Source organism: Somniosus microcephalus, chromosome 11 (assembly GCF_052327205.1).
Source record: "Somniosus microcephalus isolate GS21.2 chromosome 11, FLI_Smic_1.0, whole genome shotgun sequence".
Classification (NCBI taxonomy): domain Eukaryota; kingdom Metazoa; phylum Chordata; class Chondrichthyes; order Squaliformes; family Somniosidae; genus Somniosus; species Somniosus microcephalus.
In genome coordinates this window covers 122411345-122436353 of record NC_140997.1, presented here as the reverse complement: position 1 = coordinate 122436353, position 25009 = coordinate 122411345, and positions in this window count along the sequence as shown.

Sequence of the window (25009 nt, the reverse complement as noted above, 5' to 3'; positions counted from 1 at the left end):
AGATTGGGAAGTCTTTAAAAGACAGCAAAAAATAACAAAAAGATTGATTAAGAAAGGGAAGATAGATTATGAAAGTAAATTAGCAAAAAATATAAAAACAGACAGTAAAAGTTTCTATAGTTATATAAAAAGAAAAAGGGTGGCTAAAGTAAATGTTGGTCCCTTAGAGGATGAGACCGGGAAATTAATGGTGGGAAACATGGAGATGGCAAAAACACTGAACAATTATTTTGTATCAGTCTTTACAGTAGAGGACACTAAGAATATCCCAACACTGGACAAACAGGGGGCTCTAGGGGGGGAGGAACTAAATACGATTAAAATCACTAAGGAAGTGGTACTTGGTAAAATAATGGGACTCAAGGCGGATAAATCCCCTGGACCTGATGGCTTGCATCCCAGGGTCTTGAGGGAAGTAGCGGTAGGGATTGTGGATGCATTGGTAATAATTTTCCAAAACTCACTGGACTCAGCAAAGGTCCCGGCAGATTGGAAAACTGCTAATGTAACACCCTTATTTAAAAAGGGTAGTAGGCAGAAGGCTGGAAACTATAGACCTGTTAGCCTAACATTTGTGGTTGGTAAAATGTTAGAGTCCATTATTAAGGAGACAGTAACGGGACATTTGGATAAACATAATTTAATAGGGCAAACTCAGCATGGTTTTATGAAGGGGAAGTCATGTTTAACAAATTTGCTTGAGTTTTTTGAGGAAGTAACATACAGGGTGGATAAAGGGGAACCAGTGGACGTAGTGTATTTAGACTTCCAAAAGGCATTTGACAAGGTGCCACACAAAAGATTATTGCTCAAGATAAAAAATCACGGGATTGGGGGTAATATTCTGGCGTGGGTGGAGGATTGGCTCTCTAACAGAAAGCAGAGAGTTGGGATAAATGGTTCGTTCACAGATTGGCAACCAGTAACTAGTGGTGTTCCGCAGGGGTCAGTGCTGGGTCCCCAACTCTTTACAATCTATATTAACGATTTGGAGGAGGGGACCGAGTGTAACATATCAAAGTTTGCAGATGATACAAAGATGGGAGGGAAAGTAGTGAGTGAGGAGGACATAAAAAACCTGCAAAGGGACATAGACAGGCTAAGTAAGTGGGCAGAGATTTGGCAGATGGAATACAATACTGGAAAGTGTGAGGTTATGCACTTTGGCAGGAAAAATCATAGAGCAAGTTATTATCTTAATGGCAAGAAACTGGAAAGTACTGTAGTACAAAGGGATCTGGGGGTCCTGGTGCACGAAACTCAAAAAGTTAGTATGCAGGTGCAGCAAGTGATTAAGAAGGCCAATGGAATGTTGGATTTAATGCTAGGTGGTTGGAATATAAAAACAGGGAGGTATTGCTGCAGTTGTACAAGGTATTGGTGAGGCCGCACCTGGAATACTGCATACAGTTTTGGTGTCCATACTTAAGAAAAGACATACTTGCTCTCGAGTCAGTACAAAGAAGGTTCACTCGGTTAATCCCGGGGATGAGGGGGTGGTCATATGAGGAGAGGTTGAGTAGATTGGGACTCTACTCATTGGAGTTCAGAAGAATGAGAGGCGATCTTATTGAAACATATAAGATTGTGAAGGGGCTTGATCGGGTGGATGCGGTGAGGATGTTCCCAATGATGGGTGAAACTAGAACTAGGGGGCATAATCTTAAAATAAGGGGCTGCTCATTCAAAACTGAGATGAGGAGAAACTTCTTCACTCAGAGGGTGGTAGGTTTGTGGAATTTGCTGCCCCAGAAAGCTGTGGAAGCTACATCATTAAATAAATTTAAAACAGAAATAGATAGTTTCCTAGAAGTAAAGGGAATAAAGGGTTACGGGGAGCGGGCAGGAAATTGGACATGAGTCTGGGTTCGGAATGGTCATGGCCCTGTGGGTAGTGGAGCGGGCCCAAGGGCCGTGTAGCCTTGTTCTGCTCCTACTGTGTTCTAATTCTGTTAGATTTCAGGAGATGGTTTTATTCCTGTTCCTGGCTGGGGTGGAGATCGCCTTTACAGAAGGTAAGTACTGTAGAAAATATAGGGACAGAGTGATCTCCTGGAAGAATTTCGATCGCCTAGATGGGTCGGAGAGGAATTTCCCAGATTTTTTTCTCCCAAATTGGCCATTGGGTCTTTATCTGGTTTTTCGCCTCTCCCGGGAGATCACATGGGTTCGGGTGGATGCAGAGTGATAGAAGATTTGAGGTTAGGATCAGATCAGCCATGATCTTATTGAATGGTGGAGCAGGCTCGAGGGGCCGATTGGCCTACTCCTGCTCCTATTTCTTATGTTCTTATGTTCTTATTCTGTGAGTAATCAGTATGGGAGATTCTGTGAGTAAACAGGGCGGGAGATTCTGTGAGTAATCGGAGCGGCAGATTCTGCGAGTAAACTGAGCGGGCGATTCTGTAAGTAAACAGGGCGGGAGATTCTGTGAGTAAACAGAGCAGGAGATTCTGTGAGTAAACAGAGCGGGAGATTCTGTGAGTAAACAGGGCGGGAGATTCTGTGAGTAAACAGAGCGGGTGATTCTGTAAGTAAACAGGGCGGGAGATTCTGTGAGTAAACAGAGCAGGAGATTCTGTGAGTAAACAGAGCGGGAGATTCTGTGAGTAAACAGGGCGGGAGATTCTGTGAGTATACAGAGCATCAGATTCTGTGAGCAAACAGGGCGGGAGATTCTGTGAGTAAACAGAGCGGGAGATTCTGTGAGCAAACAGGGTGGGAGATTCTGTGAGCAAACAGGGCGGGAGATTCTGTGAGTAAACAGGGTAGGAGATTCTGTGAGTAAACAGGGCGGGAGATTCTGTGAGTAAACAGGACGGGAGATTCTGTGAGTAAACAGAGCAGGAGATTCTGTGAGTAAACTGGGCGGGAGATTCTGTGAGTAAACAGGGCGGGAGATTCTGTGAGTAAACAGGGCGGGAGATTCTGTGAGTAAACAGGGTGGGAGATTCTGTGAGTAAACAGGGCAGGAGATTCTGAGTAAACAGAGCGGGAGATTCTGTGAGTAAACAGGACGGGAGATTCTGTGAGTAAACAGTGCGGGAGATTCTGTGAGTAAACAGGATGGGAGATTCTGTGAGTAAACAGGACGGGAGATTCTGTGAGTAAACAGAGCGGGAGATTCTGTGAGTAAACAGGGCGGGAGATTCTGAGTAAACAGAGCGGGAGATTCTGTGAGTAAACAGGATGGGAGATTCTGTGAGTAAACAGGGCGGGAGATTCTGAGTAAACAGAGCGGGAGATTCTGTGAGTAAACAGGACGGGAGATTCTGTGAGTAAACAGAGCGGGAGGTTCTGTGAGTAAACAGGATGGGAGATTCTGTGAGTAAACAGGACGGGAGATTCTGTGAGTAAACAGAGCGGGAGATTCTGTGAGCAAACAGGGCGGAAGATTCTGAGTAAACAGAGCGGGAGATTCTGAGTAAACAGAGTTGCAGATTCTGTGAGTAAACAGGATGGGATATTCTGTGAGTAAACAGGACGGGAGATTCTGTGAGTAAACAGAGCGGGAGATTCTGTGAGTAAACAGGGCGGGAGATTCTGAGTAAACAGAGCGGGAGATTCTGAGTAAACAGCGCAGGAGATTCTGTGAATATACAGAGCAGGAGATTCTGTCAATAAACAGGATGGGAGATTCTGTGAGTAAACAGGATGGGAGATTCTGTGAGTAAACAGAGTGGGAGATTCTGTGAGTAAACAGAGCGGGAGATTCTGTGAGTAAACAGGGCGGGAGATTCTGTGAGTAAACAGCGCAGGAGATTCTGTGAATAAACAGAGCAGGAGATTCTGTGAATAAACAGAGCGGGAGATTCTGAGTAAACAGAGCGGGAGATTCTGTGAGTAAACAGGGCGGGAGATTCTGTGAGTAAACAGGGCGGACGATTCTGTGAGTAAACAGGTTGGGAGATTCTGTAAGTAAACAGAGCGGGCGATTCTGTAAGTAAACAGGGCGGGATATTCTGTGAGTAAACAGGGCGGGAGATTCTGTGAGTAAACAGGGTGGGAGATTCTGTGAGTAAACAGGGCGGGAGATTCTGTTAGTAAACATAGCGAGAGATTCTGTAAGTAAACAGGGCGGGATATTCTGTAAGTAAACAGGGCGGGAGATTTTGTGAGTAAACAGGGCGGGAGGTTCTGTGAGTAAACAGGACGGGTGATTCTGTGAGTAAACAGGGCGGGTGATTCTGTGAGTAAACAGGACGGGAGATTCTGTGAGTAAACAGAGCAGGAGATTCTGTGATTAAACAGGGCGGGAGATTCTGTGAGTAAACAGAGCGGGCGATTCTGTGAGTAAACAGGGCGGGAGATTCTGTGAGTAAACAGGGCGGAAGATTCTGTGAGTAACCAGGGCGGGAGATTCTGTGAGTAAACAGGGCGGGAGATTCTGTGAGTAAACAGGGCGGGAGATTCTGTGAGTAAACAGGGCGGGAGATTCTGTGAGTAAAGAGGGCGGGAGATTCTGTGAGTAAACAGAGCGGGAGATTCTGTGAGTAAACAGGACGGCAGATTCTGTGAGTAAACAGAGCGGGAGATTCTGTGAGTAAACAGGACGTGAGATTCTGTGAGTAAACAGAGCGGGAGATTCTGTGAGTAAACAGGATGGGAGATTCTGTGAGTAAACAGGACGGGAGATTCTGTGAGTAAACAGAGCGGGAGATTCTGTGAGTAAACAGGGCGGAAGATTCTGAGTAAACAGAGCGGGAGATTCTGAGTAAACAGAGTTGCAGATTCTGTGAGTAAACAGGATGGGATATTCTGTGAGTAAACAGGACAGGAGATTCTGTGAGTAAACAGGGCGGGAGATTCTGAGTAAACAGAGCGGGAGATTCTGAGTAAACAGAGCGGGAGATTCTGAGTAAACAGAGCGGGAGATTCTGAGTAAACAGAGCGGGAGATTCTGAGTAAACAGAGCGGGAGATTCTGTGAGTAAACAGGATGGGAGATTCTGTGAGTAAACAGGATGGCAGATTCTGTGAGTAAACAGAGCGGGAGATTCTGTGAGTAAACAGGATGGGAGATTCTGTGAGTAAACAGGGCGGGAGATTCTGTGAGTAAACAAAGCGGGTGATTCTGTAAGTAAACAGGGCGGGAGATTCTGTGCGTAAACAGGGCAGGAGATTCTGTGAGTAAACAGAGCGGGAGATTCTGTGAGTAAACAGAGCAGGAGATTCTGTGAGTAAACAGGATGGGAGATTCTGTGAGTAAACTGAACGGGAGATTATGTGAGTAAACAAAGCGGGCGATTCTGTAAGTAAACAGGGCGGGAGATTCTGTGAGTAAACAGGGCGGGAGATTCTGTGAGTAAACAGGGTGGGAGATTCTGTGAATAAACAGAGCAGGAGATTCTGTGAGTAAACAGAGCAGGAGATTATGTGAGTAAACAGGATGGGAGATTCTGTGAGTAAACTGAGCGGGCGATTCTGTAAGTAAACAGGGCGGGAGATTCTGTGAGTAAACATGGCGGGAGATTCTGTGAGTAAACAGGGGGGGAGATTCTGTGAGTAAACAAAGCGGGCGATTCTGTAAGTAAACAGGGCGGGAGATTCTGTGAGTAAACAGGGCGGGAGATTCTGTGAGTAAACAGGGTGGGAGATTCTGTGAATAAACAGAGCGGGCGATTCTGTAAGTAAACAGGGCGGGATATTCTGTGAGTAAACAGGGCGGGAGATTCTGTGTGTAAACAGGACGGGAGATTCTGTGAGTAAACAGGGCGGGAGATTCTGTGAGTAAACAGGGCGGGTGATTCTGTAAGTAAACAGGGTGGGAGATTCTGTGAGTAAACAGGACGGGAGATTCTGTGAGTAAACAGGGCGGGAGGTTCTGTGAGTAAACAGGGCGGGTGATTCTGTAAGTAAACAGGGCGGGAGATTCTGTGAGTAAACAGGGCGGGCGATTCTGTGAGTAAACAGGGCAGGAGATTCTGTGAGTAAACAGAGCGGGAGATTCTGTGAGTAAACAGGATGGGAGATTCTGTGAGTAAACAGGGAGGGAGATTCTGTGAGTAAACAGGACGGGAGATTCGGTGAGTAAACAGGACAGGAGATTCTGTGAGTAAATAGGGCGGGATATTCTGTGAGTAAACAGGGCGGGAGATTCTGTGAGTAAATAGAGCGGGTGAATCTGTGAGTAAACAGAGCGGGAGATCCTGTGAGTAAACAGAGCGGGAGATTCAGTGAGTAAACAGGACAGGTTATTCTGTGAGAAAACAGTGCGGGAGATTCTGTGAGTAAACAGGACGGGAGATTGTGTGAGTAAACAGGGCGGGAGACTCTGTGAGTAAACAGAGCGGGAGATTCTGTGAGTAAACAGAGCAGGAGATCCTGTGAATAAACAGAGCGGGAGATTCTGTGAGTAAACAGAGCAGGAGATCCTGTGAATAAACAGAGCAGGAGATTCTTTGAGTAAACAGAGCGGTCGATTCTGTAAGTAAACAGGGCGGGAGATACTGAGTAAACAGAGCGGGAGATTCAGAGTAAACAGAGCGGGGGATTCTGTGAGTAAACAGGGCGGGAGATTCTGTGAGTAAACAGGGTGGGAGGTTCTGTGAGTAAACAGGGCAGGAGATTCTGTAAGTAAACAGGGCGGGAGATTCTGTGAATAAACAGAGCAGGAGATTCTGAGAGTAAACAGAGCGGGCAATTCTGTAAGTAAACAGGGCGGGAGATTCTGGGTAAACAGAGCGAGAGTTTCTGTGAGTAAACAGAGCGGGCGATTCTGTAAGTAAACAGGGCGGGAGATTCTGTGATAAACAGGGCGGGAGATTCTGTGAGTAAACAGGGCGGGTGATTCTGTGAGTAAACAGGGCGGGAGATTCTGTGAGTAAACAGAGCGGGAGATTCTGTGACTAAACAGAGCGGGCGATTCTGTAAGTAAACAGGGCGGGAGATTCTTTAAGTAAACAGGGCGGGAGATTCTGTGAGTAAACAGAGCAGGAGATTCTGTGAGTAAACAGGGCAGGAGATTCTGTAAGTAAACAGGGCGGGAGATTCTGTGAGTAAACAGGGCGGGAGATTCTGTAAGTAAACAGGGCGGGAGATTCTGTGAGTAAACAGAGTGGGAGATTCTGTGAGTAAACAGAGCGGGAGATTCTGTGAGTAAACAGGGCGGGGCATTCTGTGAGTAAACAGAGCGGGAGATTCTGTGAGTGAACAGAGTGGGCGATTCTGTGAGTAAACAGAGCAGGAGATTCTGTGGGTAAACAGAGCGGGAGATTCTGTGAGTAAACAGGGCGGGAGATTCTGTGAGGAAACAGAGCGGGAGATTCGGTGAGTAAACAGGGCGGGAGATTCTGTGAGTAAACAGGACGGGATATTCTGTGAGTAAACAGGGCGGGAGATTCTGTGAGTAAACAGGGTGGGAGATTCTGTGAGTAAACAGGGTGGGAGATTCTGTGAGTAAACAGAGCTGGCGATTCTGTAAGTATACAGGGCAGGAGATTCTGTGAGTAAACAGGGCGGGGCATTCTGTGAGTAAACAGAGCGGGAGATTCTGTGAGTGAACAGAGTGGGCGATTATGTGAGTAAACAGAGCAGGAGATTCTGTGGGTAAACAGAGTGAGAGATTCTGTGAGTAAACAGAGCGGGAGTTTCTGTGAGTCAACAGGGCGGGAGATTCTGTGAGTAAACAGGGCAGGAGATTCTGTAAGTAAACAGGGAGGGAGATTCTGAGTAAACTGAGCGGGATATTCTGAGCAAACAGAGCGGGAGATTCTGTGAGTAAAAAGGACGGGAGATTCTGTGAGTAATCAGTATGGGAGATTCTGTGAGTAAACAGGGCGGGAGATTCTGTGAGTAATCGGAGCGGCAGATTCTGCGAGTAAACTGAGCGTGCGATTCTGTAAGTAAACAGGGCGGGAGATTCTGTGAGTAAACAGAGCAGGAGATTCTGTGAGTAAACAGAGCGGGAGATTCTGTGAGTAAACAGGGCGGGAGATTCTGTGAGTAAACAGAACGGGTGATTCTGTAAGTAAACAGGGCGGGAGATTCTGTGAGTAAACAGAGCAGGAGATTCTGTGAGTAAACAGAGCGGGAGATTCTGTGAGTAAACAGGGCGGGAGATTCTGTGAGTATACAGAGCATCAGATTCTGTGAGCAAACAGGGCGGGAGATTCTGTGAGTAAACAGAGCGGGAGATTCTGTGAGCAAACAGGGTGGGAGATTCTGTGAGCAAACAGGGCGGGAGATTCTGTGAGTAAACAGGGTAGGAGATTCTGTGAGTAAACAGGGCGGGAGATTCTGTGAGTAAACAGGACGGGAGATTCTGTGAGTAAACAGAGCAGGAGATTCTGTGAGTAAACTGGGCGGGAGATTCTGTGAGTAAACAGGGCGGGAGATTCTGTGAGTAAACAGGGCGGGAGATTCTGAGGAAACAGAGCGGGAGATTCTGAGTAAACAGAGTGGGAGATTCTGAGTAAACAGAGCGGGAGATTCTGTGAGCAAACAAGACGGGAGATTCTGTGAGTAAACAGAGCAGGAGATTCTGTGATTAAACAGGGCGGGAGATTCTGTGAGTAAACAGGGCGGGAGATTCTGTGAGTAAACAGGGCGGGAGATTCTGTGAGAAAACAGGGCGGGAGATTCTGTGAGTAAACAGGGCAGGAGATTCTGAGTAAACAGAGCGGGAGATTCTGTGAGTAAACAGGACGGGAGATTCTGTGAGTAAACAGTGCGGGAGATTCTGTGAGTAAACAGGATGGGAGATTCTGTGAGTAAACAGGACGGGAGATTCTGTGAGTAAACAGAGCGGGAGATTCTGTGAGTAAACAGGGCGGGAGATTCTGAGTAAGCAGAGCGGGAGATTCTGAGTAAACAGAGCGGGAGATTCTGTGAGTAAACAGGATGGGAGATTCTGTGAGTAAAGAGGGCGGGAGATTCTGAGTAAACAGAGCGGGAGATTCTGTGAGTAAACAGGACGGGAGATTCTGTGAGTAAACAGAGCAGGAGATTCTGTGATTAAACAGGGCGGGAGATTCTGTGAGTAAACAGGGCGGGAGATTCTGTGAGTAAACAGGGCGGGAGATTCTGTGAGTAAACAGGGTGGGAGATTCTGTGAGTAAACAGGGCAGGAGATTCTGAGTAAACAGAGCGGGAGATTCTGTGAGTAAACAGGACGGGAGATTCTGTGAGTAAACAGTGCGGGAGATTCTGTGAGTAAACAGGATGGGAGATTCTGTGAGTAAACAGGACGGGAGATTCTGTGAGTAAACAGAGCGGGAGATTCTGTGAGTAAACAGGGCGGGAGATTCTGAGTAAGCAGAGCGGGAGATTCTGAGTAAACAGAGCGGGAGATTCTGTGAGTAAACAGGATGGGAGATTCTGTGAGTAAACAGGGCGGGAGATTCTGAGTAAACAGAGCGGGAGATTCTGTGAGTAAACAGGACGGGAGATTCTGTGAGTAAACAGAGCGGGAGGTTCTGTGAGTAAACAGGATGGGAGATTCTGTGAGTAAACAGGACGGGAGATTCTGTGAGTAAACAGAGCGGGAGATTCTGTGAGCAAACAGGGCGGAAGATTCTGAGTAAACAGAGTGGGAGATTCTGAGTAAACAGAGTTGCAGATTCTGTGAGTAAACAGGATGGGATATTCTGTGAGTAAACAGGACAGGAGATTCTGTGAGTAAACAGAGCGGGAGATTCTATGAGTAAACAGGGCGGGAGATTCTGAGTAAACAGAGCGGGAGATTCTGAGTAAACAGCGCAGGAGATTCTGTGAATACACAGAGCAGGAGATTCTGTCAATAAACAGGATGGGAGATTCTGTGAGTAAACAGGATGGGAGATTCTGTGAGTAAACAGAGCGGGAGATTCTGTGAGTAAACAGAGCGGGAGATTCTGTGAGTAAACAGGGCGGGAGATTCTGTGAGTAAACAGCGCAGGAGATTCTGTGAATAAACAGAGCAGGAGATTCTGTGAATAAACAGAGCGGGCGATTCTGTAAGTAAACAGGGCGGGAGATTCTTTAAGTAAACAGGGCGGGAGATTCTGTGAGTAAACAGAGCAGGAGATTCTGTGAGTAAACAGGGCAGGAGATTCTGTAAGTAAACAGGGCGGGAGATTCTGTGAGTAAACAGGGCGGGAGATTCTGTAAGTAAACAGGGCGGGAGATTCTGTGAGTAAACAGAGTGGGAGATTCTGTGAGTAAACAGAGCGGGAGATTCTGTGAGTAAACAGGGCGGGGCATTCTGTGAGTAAACAGAGCGGGAGATTCTGTGAGTGAACAGAGTGGGCGATTCTGTGAGTAAACAGAGCAGGAGATTCTGTGGGTAAACAGAGCGGGAGATTCTGTGAGTAAACAGGGCGGGAGATTCTGTGAGGAAACAGAGCGGGAGATTCGGTGAGTAAACAGGGCGGGAGATTCTGTGAGTAAACAGGACGGGATATTCTGTGAGTAAACAGGGCGGGAGATTCTGTGAGTAAACAGGGTGGGAGATTCTGTGAGTAAACAGGGTGGGAGATTCTGTGAGTAAACAGAGCTGGCGATTCTGTAAGTATACAGGGCAGGAGATTCTGTGAGTAAACAGGGCGGGGCATTCTGTGAGTAAACAGAGCGGGAGATTCTGTGAGTGAACAGAGTGGGCGATTATGTGAGTAAACAGAGCAGGAGATTCTGTGGGTAAACAGAGTGAGAGATTCTGTGAGTAAACAGAGCGGGAGTTTCTGTGAGTCAACAGGGCGGGAGATTCTGTGAGTAAACAGGGCAGGAGATTCTGTAAGTAAACAGGGAGGGAGATTCTGAGTAAACTGAGCGGGATATTCTGAGCAAACAGAGCGGGAGATTCTGTGAGTAAAAAGGACGGGAGATTCTGTGAGTAATCAGTATGGGAGATTCTGTGAGTAAACAGGGCGGGAGATTCTGTGAGTAATCGGAGCGGCAGATTCTGCGAGTAAACTGAGCGTGCGATTCTGTAAGTAAACAGGGCGGGAGATTCTGTGAGTAAACAGAGCAGGAGATTCTGTGAGTAAACAGAGCGGGAGATTCTGTGAGTAAACAGGGCGGGAGATTCTGTGAGTAAACAGAACGGGTGATTCTGTAAGTAAACAGGGCGGGAGATTCTGTGAGTAAACAGAGCAGGAGATTCTGTGAGTAAACAGAGCGGGAGATTCTGTGAGTAAACAGGGCGGGAGATTCTGTGAGTATACAGAGCATCAGATTCTGTGAGCAAACAGGGCGGGAGATTCTGTGAGTAAACAGAGCGGGAGATTCTGTGAGCAAACAGGGTGGGAGATTCTGTGAGCAAACAGGGCGGGAGATTCTGTGAGTAAACAGGGTAGGAGATTCTGTGAGTAAACAGGGCGGGAGATTCTGTGAGTAAACAGGACGGGAGATTCTGTGAGTAAACAGAGCAGGAGATTCTGTGAGTAAACTGGGCGGGAGATTCTGTGAGTAAACAGGGCGGGAGATTCTGTGAGTAAACAGGGCGGGAGATTCTGAGGAAACAGAGCGGGAGATTCTGAGTAAACAGAGTGGGAGATTCTGAGTAAACAGAGCGGGAGATTCTGTGAGCAAACAAGACGGGAGATTCTGTGAGTAAACAGAGCAGGAGATTCTGTGATTAAACAGGGCGGGAGATTCTGTGAGTAAACAGGGCGGGAGATTCTGTGAGTAAACAGGGCGGGAGATTCTGTGAGAAAACAGGGCGGGAGATTCTGTGAGTAAACAGGGCAGGAGATTCTGAGTAAACAGAGCGGGAGATTCTGTGAGTAAACAGGACGGGAGATTCTGTGAGTAAACAGTGCGGGAGATTCTGTGAGTAAACAGGATGGGAGATTCTGTGAGTAAACAGGACGGGAGATTCTGTGAGTAAACAGAGCGGGAGATTCTGTGAGTAAACAGGGCGGGAGATTCTGAGTAAGCAGAGCGGGAGATTCTGAGTAAACAGAGCGGGAGATTCTGTGAGTAAACAGGATGGGAGATTCTGTGAGTAAAGAGGGCGGGAGATTCTGAGTAAACAGAGCGGGAGATTCTGTGAGTAAACAGGACGGGAGATTCTGTGAGTAAACAGAGCAGGAGATTCTGTGATTAAACAGGGCGGGAGATTCTGTGAGTAAACAGGGCGGGAGATTCTGTGAGTAAACAGGGCGGGAGATTCTGTGAGTAAACAGGGTGGGAGATTCTGTGAGTAAACAGGGCAGGAGATTCTGAGTAAACAGAGCGGGAGATTCTGTGAGTAAACAGGACGGGAGATTCTGTGAGTAAACAGTGCGGGAGATTCTGTGAGTAAACAGGATGGGAGATTCTGTGAGTAAACAGGACGGGAGATTCTGTGAGTAAACAGAGCGGGAGATTCTGTGAGTAAACAGGGCGGGAGATTCTGAGTAAGCAGAGCGGGAGATTCTGAGTAAACAGAGCGGGAGATTCTGTGAGTAAACAGGATGGGAGATTCTGTGAGTAAACAGGGCGGGAGATTCTGAGTAAACAGAGCGGGAGATTCTGTGAGTAAACAGGACGGGAGATTCTGTGAGTAAACAGAGCGGGAGGTTCTGTGAGTAAACAGGATGGGAGATTCTGTGAGTAAACAGGACGGGAGATTCTGTGAGTAAACAGAGCGGGAGATTCTGTGAGCAAACAGGGCGGAAGATTCTGAGTAAACAGAGTGGGAGATTCTGAGTAAACAGAGTTGCAGATTCTGTGAGTAAACAGGATGGGATATTCTGTGAGTAAACAGGACAGGAGATTCTGTGAGTAAACAGAGCGGGAGATTCTATGAGTAAACAGGGCGGGAGATTCTGAGTAAACAGAGCGGGAGATTCTGAGTAAACAGCGCAGGAGATTCTGTGAATACACAGAGCAGGAGATTCTGTCAATAAACAGGATGGGAGATTCTGTGAGTAAACAGGATGGGAGATTCTGTGAGTAAACAGAGCGGGAGATTCTGTGAGTAAACAGAGCGGGAGATTCTGTGAGTAAACAGGGCGGGAGATTCTGTGAGTAAACAGCGCAGGAGATTCTGTGAATAAACAGAGCAGGAGATTCTGTGAATAAACAGAGCGGGAGATTCTGAGTAAACAGAGCGGGAGATTCTGTGAGTAAACAGGGCGGGAGATTCTGTGAGTAAACAGGGCGGACGATTCTGTGAGTAAACAGGTTGGGAGATTCTGTAAGTAAACAGAGCGGGCGATTCTGTAAGTAAACAGAGCGGGATATTCTGTGAGTAAACAGGGCGGGAGATTCTGTGAGTAAACAGGGTGGGAGATTCTGTGAGTAAACAGGGCGGGAGATTCTGTTAGTAAACATAGCGAGAGATTCTGTAAGTAAACAGGGCGGGATATTCTGTAAGTAAACAGAGCGGGAGATTTTGTGAGTAAACAGGGCGGGAGATTCTGTGAGTAAACAGGACGGGTGATTCTGTGAGTAAACAGGGCGGGTGATTCTGTGAGTAAACAGGACGGGAGATTCTGTGAGTAAACAGAGCAGGAGATTCTGTGATTAAACAGGGCGGGAGATTCTGTGAGTAAACAGAGCGGGCGATTCTGTGAGTAAACAGGGCGGGTGATTCTGTGAGTAAACAGGGCGGAAGATTCTGTGAGTAACCAGGGCGGGAGATTCTGTGAGTAAACAGGGCGGGAGATTCTGTGAGTAAACAGGGCGGGAGATTCTGTGAGTAAACAGGGCGGGAGATTCTGTGAGTAAGCAGGGCGGGAGATTCTGTGAGTAAACAGAGCGGGAGATTCTGTGAGTAAACAGGACGGGAGATTCTGTGAGTAAGCAGAGCGGGAGATTCTGTGAGTAAACAGGACTTGAGATTCTGTGAGTAAACAGAGCGGGAGATTCTGTGAGTAAACAGGATGGGAGATTCTGTGAGTAAACTGGACGGGAGATTCTGTGAGTAAACAGAGCGGGAGATTCTGTGAGTAAACAGGGCGGAAGATTCTGAGTAAACAGAGCGGGAGATTCTGAGTAAACAGAGTTGCAGATTCTGTGAGTAAACAGGATGGGATATTCTGTGAGTAAACAGGACAGGAGATTATGTGAGTAAACAGGGCGGGAGATTCTGAGTAAACAGAGCGGGAGATTCTGAGTAAACAGAGCGGTAGATTCTGAGTAAACAGAGCGGGAGATTCTGAGTAAACAGAGCGGGAGATTCTGAGTAAACAGAGCGGGAGATTCTGTGAGTAAACAGGATGGGAGATTCTGTGAGTAAACAGGATGGGAGATTCTGTGAGTAAACAGAGCGGGAGATTCTGTGAGTAAACAGGATGGGAGATTCTGTGAGTAAACAGGGCGGGAGATTCTGTGAGTAAACAAAGCGGGTGATTCTGTAAGTAAACAGGGCGGGAGATTCTGTGAGTAAACAGGGCAGGAGATTCTGTGAGTAAACAGAGCGGGAGATTCTGTGAGTAAACAGAGCAGGAGATTCTGTGAGTAAACAGGATGAGAGATTCTGTGAGTAAACTGAACGGGAGATTATGTGAGTAAACAAAGCGGGCGATTCTGTAAGTAAACAGGGCGGGAGATTCTGTGAGTAAACAGGGCGGGAGATTCTGTGAGTAAACAGGGTGGGAGATTCTGTGAATAAACAGAGCAGGAGATTCTGTGAGTAAACAGAGCAGGAGATTATGTGAGTAAACAGGATGGGAGATTCTGTGAGTAAACTGAGCGGGCGATTCTGTAAGTAAACAGGGCGGGAGATTCTGTGAGTAAACATGGCGGGAGATTCTGTGAGTAAACAGGGGGGGAGATTCTGTGAGTAAACAAAGCGGGCGATTCTGTAAGTAAACAGGGCGGGAGATTCTGTGAGTAAACAGGGCGGGAGATTCTGTGAGTAAACAGGGTGGGAGATTCTGTGAATAAACAGAGCGGGCGATTCTGTAAGTAAACAGGGCGGGATATTCTGTGAGTAAACAGGGCGGGAGATTCTGTGTGTAAACAGGACGGGAGATTCTGTGAGTAAACAGGGCGGGAGATTCTGTGAGTAAACAGGGCGGGGGTTTCTGTGAGTAAACAGGGCGGGAGATTCTGTGAGTAAACAGGGCGGGTGATTCTGTAAGTAAACAGGGTGGGTGATTCTGTAAGTAAACAGGGCGGGAGATTCTGTGAGTAAACAGGGCGGGCGATTCTGTGAGTAAACAGGGCAGGAGATTCTGTGAGTAAACAGAGCGGGAGATTCTGTGAGTAAACAGGATGGGAGATTCTGTGAGTAAACAGGGCGGGAGATTCTGTGAGTAAACAGGACGGGAGATTCGGTGAGTAAACAGGACAGGAGATTCTGTGAGTAAATAGGGCGGGATATTCTGTGAGTAAACAGGGCGGGAGATTCTGTGAGTAAATAGAGCGGGTGAATCTGTGAGTAAACAGAGCGGGAGATCCTGTGAGTAAACAGAGCGGGAGATTCAGTGAGTAAACAGGACAGGTTATTCTGTGAGAAAACAGTGCGGGAGATTCTGTGAGTAAACAGGACGGGAGATTGTGTGAGTAAACAGGGCGGGAGACTCTGTGAGTAAACAGAGCGGGAGATTCTGTGAGTAAACAGAGCAGGAGATCCTGAGAATAAACAGAGCGGGAGATTCTGTGAGTAAACAGAGCAGGAGATCCTGTGAATAAACAGAGCAGGAGATTCTTTGAGTAAACAGAGCGGTCGATTCTGTAAGTAAACAGGGCGGGAGATACTGAGTAAACAGAGCGGGAGATTCAGAGTAAACAGAGCGGGGGATTCTGTGAGTAAACAGGGCGGGAGATTCTGTGAGTAAACAGGGCGGGAGGTTCTGTGAGTAAACAGGGCAGGAGATTCTGTAAGTAAACAGGGCGGGAGATTCTGTGAATAAACAGAGCAGGAGATTCTGAGAGTAAACAGAGCGGGTGATTCTGTAAGTAAACAGGGCGGGAGATTCTGGGTAAACAGAGCGAGAGTTTCTGTGAGTAAACAGAGCGGGCGATTCTGCAAGAAAACAGGGCGGGAGATTCTCTGATAAACAGGGCGGGAGATTCTGTGAGTAAACAGGGCGGGCGGTTCTGTGAGTAAACAGGGCGGGAGATTCTGTGACTAAACAGAGCGGGCGATTCTGTAAGTAAACAGGGCGGGAGATTCTTTAAGTAAACAGGGCGGGAGATTCTGTGAGTAAACAGAGCGGGAGATTCTGTGAGTAAACAGGGCGGGAGATTCTGTAAGTAAACAGGGCAGGAGATTCTGTGAGTAAACAGGGCGGGAGATTCTGTAAGTAAACAGGGCGGGAGATTCTGTGAGTAAACAGAGTGGGAGATTCTGTGAGTAAACAGAGCGGGAGATTCTGTGAGTAAACAGGGCGGGGCATTCTGTGAGTAAACAGAGCGGGAGATTCTGTGAGTGAACAGAGTGGGCGATTCTGTGAGTAAACAGAGCAGGAGATTCTGTGGGTAAACAGAGCGGGAGATTCTGTGAGTAAACAGGGCGGGAGATTCTGTGAGGAAACAGAGCGGGAGATTCGGTGAGTAAACAGGGCGGGAGATTCTGTGAGTAAACAGGACGGGATATTTTATGAGTAAACAGGGCGGGAGATTCTGTGAGTAAACAGGGTGGGAGATTCTGTGAGTAAACAGGGTGGGAGATTCTGTGAGTAAACAGAGCTGGCGATTCTGTAAGTAAACAGGGCGGGAGATTCTGTGAGTAAACAGGGCGGGGCATTCTGTGAGTAAACAGAGCGGGAGATTCTGTGAGTGAACAGAGTGGGCGATTCTGTGAGTAAACAGAGCAGGAGATTCTGTGGGTAAACAGAGTGAGAGATTCTGTGAGTAAACAGAGCGGGAGTTTCTGTGAGTCAACAGGGCGGGAGATTCTGTGAGTAAACAGGGCAGGAGATTCTGTAAGTAAACAGGGAGGGAGATTCTGAGTAAACTGAGCGGGATATTCTGAGCAAACAGAGCGGGAGATTCTGTGAGTAAAAAGGACGGGAGATTCTGTGAGTAATCAGTATGGGAGATTCTGTGAGTAAACAGGGCGGGAGATTCTGTGAGTAATCGGAGCGGCAGATTCTGCGAGTAAACTGAGCGGGCGATTCTGTAAGTAAACAGGGCGGGAGATTCTGTGAGTAAACAGAGCAGGAGATTCTGTGAGTAAACAGAGCGGGAGATTCTGTGAGTAAACAGGGCGGGAGATTCTGTGAGTAAACAGAGCGGGTGATTCTGTAAGTAAACAGGGCGGGAGATTCTGTGAGTAAACAGAGCAGGAGATTCTGTGAGTAAACAGAGCGGGAGATTCTGTGAGTAAACAGGGCGGGAGATTCTGTGAGTATACAGAGCATCAGATTCTGTGAGCAAACAGGGCGGGAGATTCTGTGAGTAAACAGAGCGGGAGATTCTGTGAGCAAACAGGGTGGGAGATTCTGTGAGCAAACAGGGCGGGAGATTCTATGAGTAAACAGGGTAGGAGATTCTGTGAGTAAACAGGGCGGGAGATTCTGTGAGTAAACAGGACGGGAGATTCTGTGAGTAAACAGAGCAGGAGATTCTGTGAGTAAACTGGGCGGGAGATTCTGTGAGTAAACAGGGCGGGAGATTCTGTGAGTAAACAGGGCGGGAGATTCTGAGGAAACAGAGCGGGAGATTCTGAGTAAACAGAGTGGGAGATTCTGAGTAAACAGAGCGGGAGATTCTGTGAGCAAACAAGACGGGAGATTCTGTGAGTAAACAGAGCAGGAGATTCTGTGATTAAACAGGGCGGGAGATTCTGTGAGTAAACAGGGCGGGAGATTCTGTGAGTAAACAGGGCGGGAGATTCTGTGAGTAAACAGGGCGGGAGATTCTGTGAGTAAACAGGGCAGGAGATTCTGAGTAAACAGAGCGGGAGATTCTGTGAGTAAACAGGACGGGAGATTCTGTGAGTAAACAGTGCGGGAGATTCTGTGAGTAAACAGGATGGGAGATTCTGTGAGTAAACAGGACGGGAGATTGTGTGAGTAAACAGAGCGGGAGATTCTGTGAGTAAACAGGGCGGGAGATTCTGAGTAAGCAGAGCGGGAGATTCTGAGTAAACAGAGCGGGAGATTCTGTGAGTAAACAGGATGGGAGATTCTGTGAGTAAACAGGGCGGGAGATTCTGAGTAAACAGAGCGGGAGATTCTGTGAGTAAACAGGACGGGAGATTCTGTGAGTAAACAGAGCGGGAGGTTCTGTGAGTAAACAGGATGGGAGATTCTGTGAGTAAACAGGACGGGAGATTCTGTGAGTAAACAGAGCGGGAGATTCTGTGAGCAAACAGGGCGGAAGATTCTGAGTAAACAGAGCGGGAGATTCTGAGTAAACAGAGTTGCAGATTCTGTGAGCAAACAGGATGGGATATTCTGTGAGTAAACAGGACAGGAGATTCTGTGAGTAAACAGAACGGGAGATTCTGTGAGTAAACAGGGCGGGAGATTCTGAGTAAACAGAGCGGGAGATTCTGAGTAAACAGCGCAGGAGATTCTGTGAATATACAGAGCAGGAGATTCTGTCAATAAACAGGATGGGAGATTCTGTGAGTAAACAGGATGGGAGATTCTGTGAGTAAACAGAGCGGGAGATTCTGTGAGGAAACAGAGCGGGAGATTCTGTGAGTAAACAGGGCGGGAGATTCTGTGAGTAAACAGCGCAGGAGATTCTGTGAATAAACAGAGCAGGAGAATCTGTGAATAAACAGAGCGGGAGATTCTGAGTAAACAGAGCGGGAGATTCTGTGAGTAAACAGGGCGGGAGATTCTGTGAGTAAACAGGGCGGACGATTCTGTGAGTAAACAGGTTGGGAGATTCTGTAAGTAAACAGAGCGGGCGATTCTGTAAGTAAACAGGGCGGGATATTCTGTGAGTAAACAGGGCGGGAGATTCTGTGAGTAAACAGGGTGGGAGATTCTGTGAGTAAACAGGGCGGGAGATTCTGTTAGTAAACATAGCGAGAGATTCTGTAAGTAAACAGGGCGGGATATTCTGTAAGTAAACAGGGCGGGAGATTTTGTGAGTAAACAGGGCGGGAGATTCTGTGAGTAAACAGGACGGGTGATTCTGTGAGTAAACAGGGCGGGTGATTCTGTGAGTAAACAGGACGGGAGATTCTGTGAGTAAACAGAGCAGGAGATTCTGTGATTAAACAGGGCGGGAAATTCTGTGAGTAAACAGAGCGGGCGATTCTGTGAGTAAACAGGGCGGGAGATTCTGTGAGTAAACAGGGTGGAAGATTCTGTGAGTAACCAGGGCGGGAGATTCTGTGAGTAAACAGGGCGGGAGATTCTGTGAGTAAACAGGGCGGGAGATTCTGTGAGTAAACAGGGCGGGAGATTCTGTGAGTAAACAGGGCGGGAGATTCTGTGAGTAAACAGAGCGGGAGATTCTGTGAGTAAACAGGACGGGAGATTCTGTGAGTAAACAGAGCGGGAGATTCTGTGAGTAAACAGGACGTGAGATTCTGTGAGTAAACAGAGCGGGAGATTCTGTGAGTAAACAGGATGGGAGATTCTGTGAGTAAACAGGACGGGAGATTCTGTGAGTAAACAGAGCGGGAGATTCTGTGAGTAAACAGGGCGGAAGATTCTGAGTAAACAGAGCGGGAGATTCTGAGTAAACAGAGTTGCAGATTCTGTGAGTAAACAGGATGGGATATTCTGTGAGTAAACAGGACAGGAGATTCTGTGAGTAAACAGGGCGGGAGATTCTGAGTAAACAGAGCGGGAGATTCTGAGTAAACAGAGCGGGAGATTCTGAGTAAACAGAGCGGGAGATTCTGAGTAAACAGAGCAGGAGATTCTGAGTAAACAGAGTGGGAGATTCTGTGAGTAAACAGGATGGGAGATTCTGTGAGTAAACAGGATGGGAGATTCTGTGAGTAAACAGAGCGGGAGATTCTGTGAGTAAACAGGATGGGAGATTCTGTGAGTAAACAGGGCGGGAGATTCTGTGAGTAAACAAAGCGGGTGATTCTGTAAGTAAACAGGGCGGGAGATTCTGTGAGTAAACAGGGCAGGAGATTCTGTGAGTAAACAGAGCGGGAGATTCTGTGAGTAAACAGAGCAGGAGATTCTGTGAGTAAACAGGATGGGAGATTCTGTGAGTAAACTGAACGGGAGATTATGTGAGTAAACAAAGCGGGCGATTCTGTAAGTAAACAGGGCGGGAGATTCTGTGAGTAAACAGGGCGGGAGATTCTGTGAGTAAACAGGGTGGGAGATTCTGTGAATAAACAGAGCAGGAGATTCTGTGAGTAAACAGAGCAGGAGATTATGTGAGTAAACAGGATGGGAGATTCTGTGAGTAAACTGAGCGGGCGATTCTGTAAGTAAACAGGGCGGGAGATTCTGTGAGTAAACATGGCGGGAGATTCTGTGAGTAAACAGGGGGGGAGATTCTGTGAGTAAACAAAGCGGGCGATTCTGTAAGTAAACAGGGCGGGAGATTCTGTGAGTAAACAGGGCGGGAGATTCTGTGAGTAAACAGGGTGGGAGATTCTGTGAATAAACAGAGCGGGCGATTCTGTAAGTAAACAGGGCGGGATATTCTGTGAGTAAACAGGGCGGGAGATTCTGTGAGTAAACAGGACGGGAGATTCTGTGAGTAAACAGGGCGGGAGATTCTGTGAGTAAACAGGGCGGGGGTTTCTGTGAGTAAACAGGGCGGGAGATTCTGTGAGTAAACAGGGCGGGTGATTCTGTAATTAAACAGGGTGGGAGATTCTGTGAGTAAACAGGACGGGAGATTCTGTGAGTAAACAGGGCGGGAGGTTCTGTGAGTAAACAGGGCGGGTGATTCTGTAAGTAAACAGGGCGGGAGATTCTGTGAGTAAATAGGGCAGGCGATTCTGTGAGTAAACAGGGCAGGAGATTCTGTGAGTAAACAGAGCGGGAGATTCTGTGAGTAAACAGGATGGGAGATTCTGTGAGTAAACAGGGCGGGAGATTCTGTGAGTAAACAGGACGGGAGATTCGGTGAGTAAACAGGACAGGAGATTCTGTGAGTAAATAGGGCGGGATATTCTGTGAGTAAACAGGGCGGGAGATTCTGTGAGTAAATAGAGCGGGTGAATCTGCGAGTAAACAGAGCGGGAGATCCTGTGAGTAAACAGAGCGGGAGATTCAGTGAGTAAACAGGTCAGGTTATTCTGTGAGAAAACAGTGCGGGAGATTCTGTGAGTAAACAGGACGGGAGATTGTGTGAGTAAACAGGGCGGGAGACTCTGTGAGTAAACAGAGCGGGAGATTCTGTGAGTAAACAGAGCAGGAGATCCTGTGAATAAACAGAGCAGGAGATTCTTTGAGTAAACAGAGCGGTCGATTCTGTAAGTAAACAGGGCGGGAGATACTGAGTAAACAGAGCGGGAGATTCAGAGTAAACAGAGCGGGGGATTCTGTGAGTAAACAGGGCGGGAGATTCTGTGAGTAAACAGGGCGGGAGGTTCTGTGAGTAAACAGGGCAGGAGATTCTGTAAGTAAACAGGGCGGGAGATTCTGTGATTAACCAGAGCGGGAGATTCTGTGAGTAAACAGAGTGGGAGATTCTGTGAGTAAACAGGGCGGGAGATTCTGTGAGTAAACAGGGCGGGAGATTCTGTGAGGAAACAGGACGGGAGATTCTGTGATTAATCAGAGCGGGAGATTCTGTGAGTAAACAGAGTGGGAGATTCTGTGAATAAACAGGGCGGGAGATTCTGTGAGTAAACAGGGCGGGAGATTCTGTGAGTAAACAGAGTGGGAGATTCTGTGAGTAAACAGAGCAGGAGATTCTGTGAATACACAGAGCAGGAGATTCTGTGAGTAAACAGAGCGGGAGATTCTGAGTAAACAGAGCGGGAGATTCTGAGTAAACAGGGCGGGAGATTCTGAATAAACAGAGCGGGAGATTCTGTGAGTAAACAGGGCGGGAGATTCTGTGAGTAAACAGAGCGGGAGATTCTGTGAGTAAACAGGACGGGAGATTCTGTGAGTAAACAGGACGGGAGATTCTGTGAGTAAACAGAGCGGGAGATTCTGTGAGTAAACAGAGCGGGAGATTCTGTGAGTAAACAGGACGGGAGATTCTGTGGGTAAACAGGACGGGAGATTCTGTGAGTAAACAGGGCGGGAGGTTCTGTGAGTAAACAGAGCGGGAGATTCTGTGAGTAACAGAGCGGGCGATTCTGTAAGTAAACAGAGCGGGAGATTCTGTGAGTAAACAGAGTGGGAGATTCTGTGAGTAAACAGGGCGGGAGATTCTGTGATTAAACAGAGCGGGAGATTCTGTGAGTAAACAGGACGGGAGATTCTGTGAGTAAACAGGGCGGGAGATTCTGTGAGTAAACAGGGCGGGAGATTCTGTGAGTAAACAGAGCGGGAGATTCTGTGAGTAAACAGGACGGGAGATTCTGTGGGTAAACAGGACGGGAGATTCTGTGAGTAAACAGGGCGGGAGGTTCTGTGAGTAAACAGAGCGGGAGATTCTGTGAGTAACAGAGCGGGCGATTCTGTAAGTAAACAGAGCGGGAGATTCTGTGAGTAAACAGAGTGGGAGATTCTGTGAGTAAACAGTGCGGGAGATTCTGTGATTAAACAGAGCGGGAGATTCTGTGAGTAAACAGAGCGGGAGATTCTGTGAGTAAACAGGGCGGGAGATTCTGTGAGTAAACAGGGCGGGAGATTCTGTGAGGAAACAGGACGGGAGATTCTGTGATTAATCAGAGCGGGAGATTCTGTGAGTAACCAGAGTGGGAGATTCTGTGAGTAAACAGGGCGGGAGATTCTGTGAGTAAACAGGGCGGGAGATTCTGTGAGTAAACAGAGTGGGAGATTCTGTGAGTAAACAGAGCAGGAGATTCTGTGAATACACAGAGCAGGAGATTCTGTGAGTAAACAGAGCGGGAGATTCTGAGTAAACAGAGCGGGAGATTCTGAGTAAACAGGGCGGGAGATTCTGAATAAACAGAGCGGGAGATTCTGTGAGTAAACAGGGCGGGAGATTCTGTGAGTAAACAGAGCGGGAGATTCTGTGAGTAAACAGGACGGGAGATTCTGTGAGTAAACAGGACGGGAGATTCTGTGAGTAAACAGAGCGGGAGATTCTGTGAGTAAACAGAGCGGGAGATTCTGTGAGTAAACAGGACGGGAGATTCTGTGGGTAAACAGGACGGGAGATTCTGTGAGTAAACAGGGCGGGAGGTTCTGTGAGTAAACAGAGCGGGAGATTCTGTGAGTAACAGAGCGGGCGATTCTGTAAGTAAACAGAGCGGGAGATTCTGTGAGTAAACAGAGTGGGAGATTCTGTGAGTAAACAGGGCGGGAGATTCTGTGATTAAACAGAGCGGGAGATTCTGTGAGTAAACAGGACGGGAGATTCTGTGAGTAAACAGGGCGGGAGATTCTGTGAGTAAACAGGGCGGGAGATTCTGTTAGTAAACAGAGCGGGAGATTCTGTGAGTAAACAGGACGGGAGATTCTGTGGGTAAACAGGACGGGAGATTCTGTGAGTAAACAGGGCGGGAGGTTCTGTGAGTAAACAGAGCGGGAGATTCTGTGAGTAACAGAGCGGGCGATTCTGTAAGTAAACAGAGCGGGAGATTCTGTGAGTAAACAGAGTGGGAGATTCTGTGAGTAAACAGTGCGGGAGATTCTGTGATTAAACAGAGCGGGAGATTCTGTGAGTAAACAGAGCGGGAGATTCTGTGAGTAAACAGGGCGGGAGATTCTGTGAGTAAACAGGGCGGGAGATTCTGTGAGTAAACAGGGTGGGAGATTCTGTGAGTAAACAGGGTGGGAGATTCTGTGAGTAAACAGGGCGGGAGATTCTGAGTAAACAGAGCGGGAGATTCTGTGAGTAAACAGGACGGGGGATCCTGTGAGAAAACAAGGCGGGAGATTCTGTGAGTAAACAGGGAGGGAGGTTCTGTGAGTAAACAGGGCGGGAGATTCTGTGAGTAAACAGAGCGGGAGATTCTGTGAGTAAACAGAGCAGGAGATTCTGTGAGTAAACAGGACGGGAGATTCTGTGAGTAAACAGGGCGGGAGATTCTGGGAGTAAACAGGGCGGGGGTTTCTGTGAGTAAACAGGGCGGGAGATTCTGTGAGTAAACAGGGCGGGTGATTCTGTAAGTAAACAGGGTGGGAGATTCTGTGAGTAAACAGGATGGGAGATTCTGTGAGTAAACAGTGCGGGAGGTTCTGTGAGTAAACAGGGCGGGTGATTCTGTAAGTAAACAGGGCGGGAGATTCTGTGAGTAAACAGGGCGGGCGATTCTGTGAGTAAACAGGGCAGGAGATTCTGTGAGTAAACAGAGCGGGAGATTCTGTGAGTAAACAGGATGGGAGATTCTGTGAGTAAACAGGGCGGGAGATTCTGTGAGTAAACAGGACGGGAGATTCGGTGAGTAAACAGGACAGGAGATTCTGTGAGTAAATAGGGCGGGATATTCTGTGAGTAAACAGGGCGGGAGATTCTGTGAGTAAATAGAGCGGGTGAATCTGTGAGTAAACAGAGCGGGAGATCCTGTGAGTAAACAGAGCGGGAGATTCAGTGAGTAAACAGGACAGGTTATTCTGTGAGAAAACAGTGCGGGAGATTCTGTGAGTAAACAGGACGGGAGATTGTGTGAGTAAACAGGGCGGGAGACTCTGTGAGTAAACAGAGCGGGAGATTCTGTGAGTAAACAGAGCAGGAGATCCTGTGAATAAACAGAGCAGGAGATTCTTTGAGTAAACAGAGCGGTCGATTCTGTAAGTAAACAGGGCGGGAGATACTGAGTAAACAGAGCGGGAGATTCAGAGTAAACAGAGCGGGGGATTCTGTGAGTAAACAGGGCGGGAGATTCTGTGAGTAAACAGGGCGGGAGGTTCTGTGAGTAAACAGGGCAGGAGATTCTGTAAGTAAACAGGGCGGGAGATTCTGTGATTAACCAGAGCGGGAGATTCTGTGAGTAAACAGAGTGGGAGATTCTGTGAGTAAACAGGGCGGGAGATTCTGTGAGTAAACAGGGCGGGAGATTCTGTGAGGAAACAGGACGGGAGATTCTGTGATTAATCAGAGCGGGAGATTCTGTGAGTAAACAGAGTGGGAGATTCTGTGAGTAAACAGGGCGGGAGATTCTGTGAGTAAACAGGGCGGGAGATTCT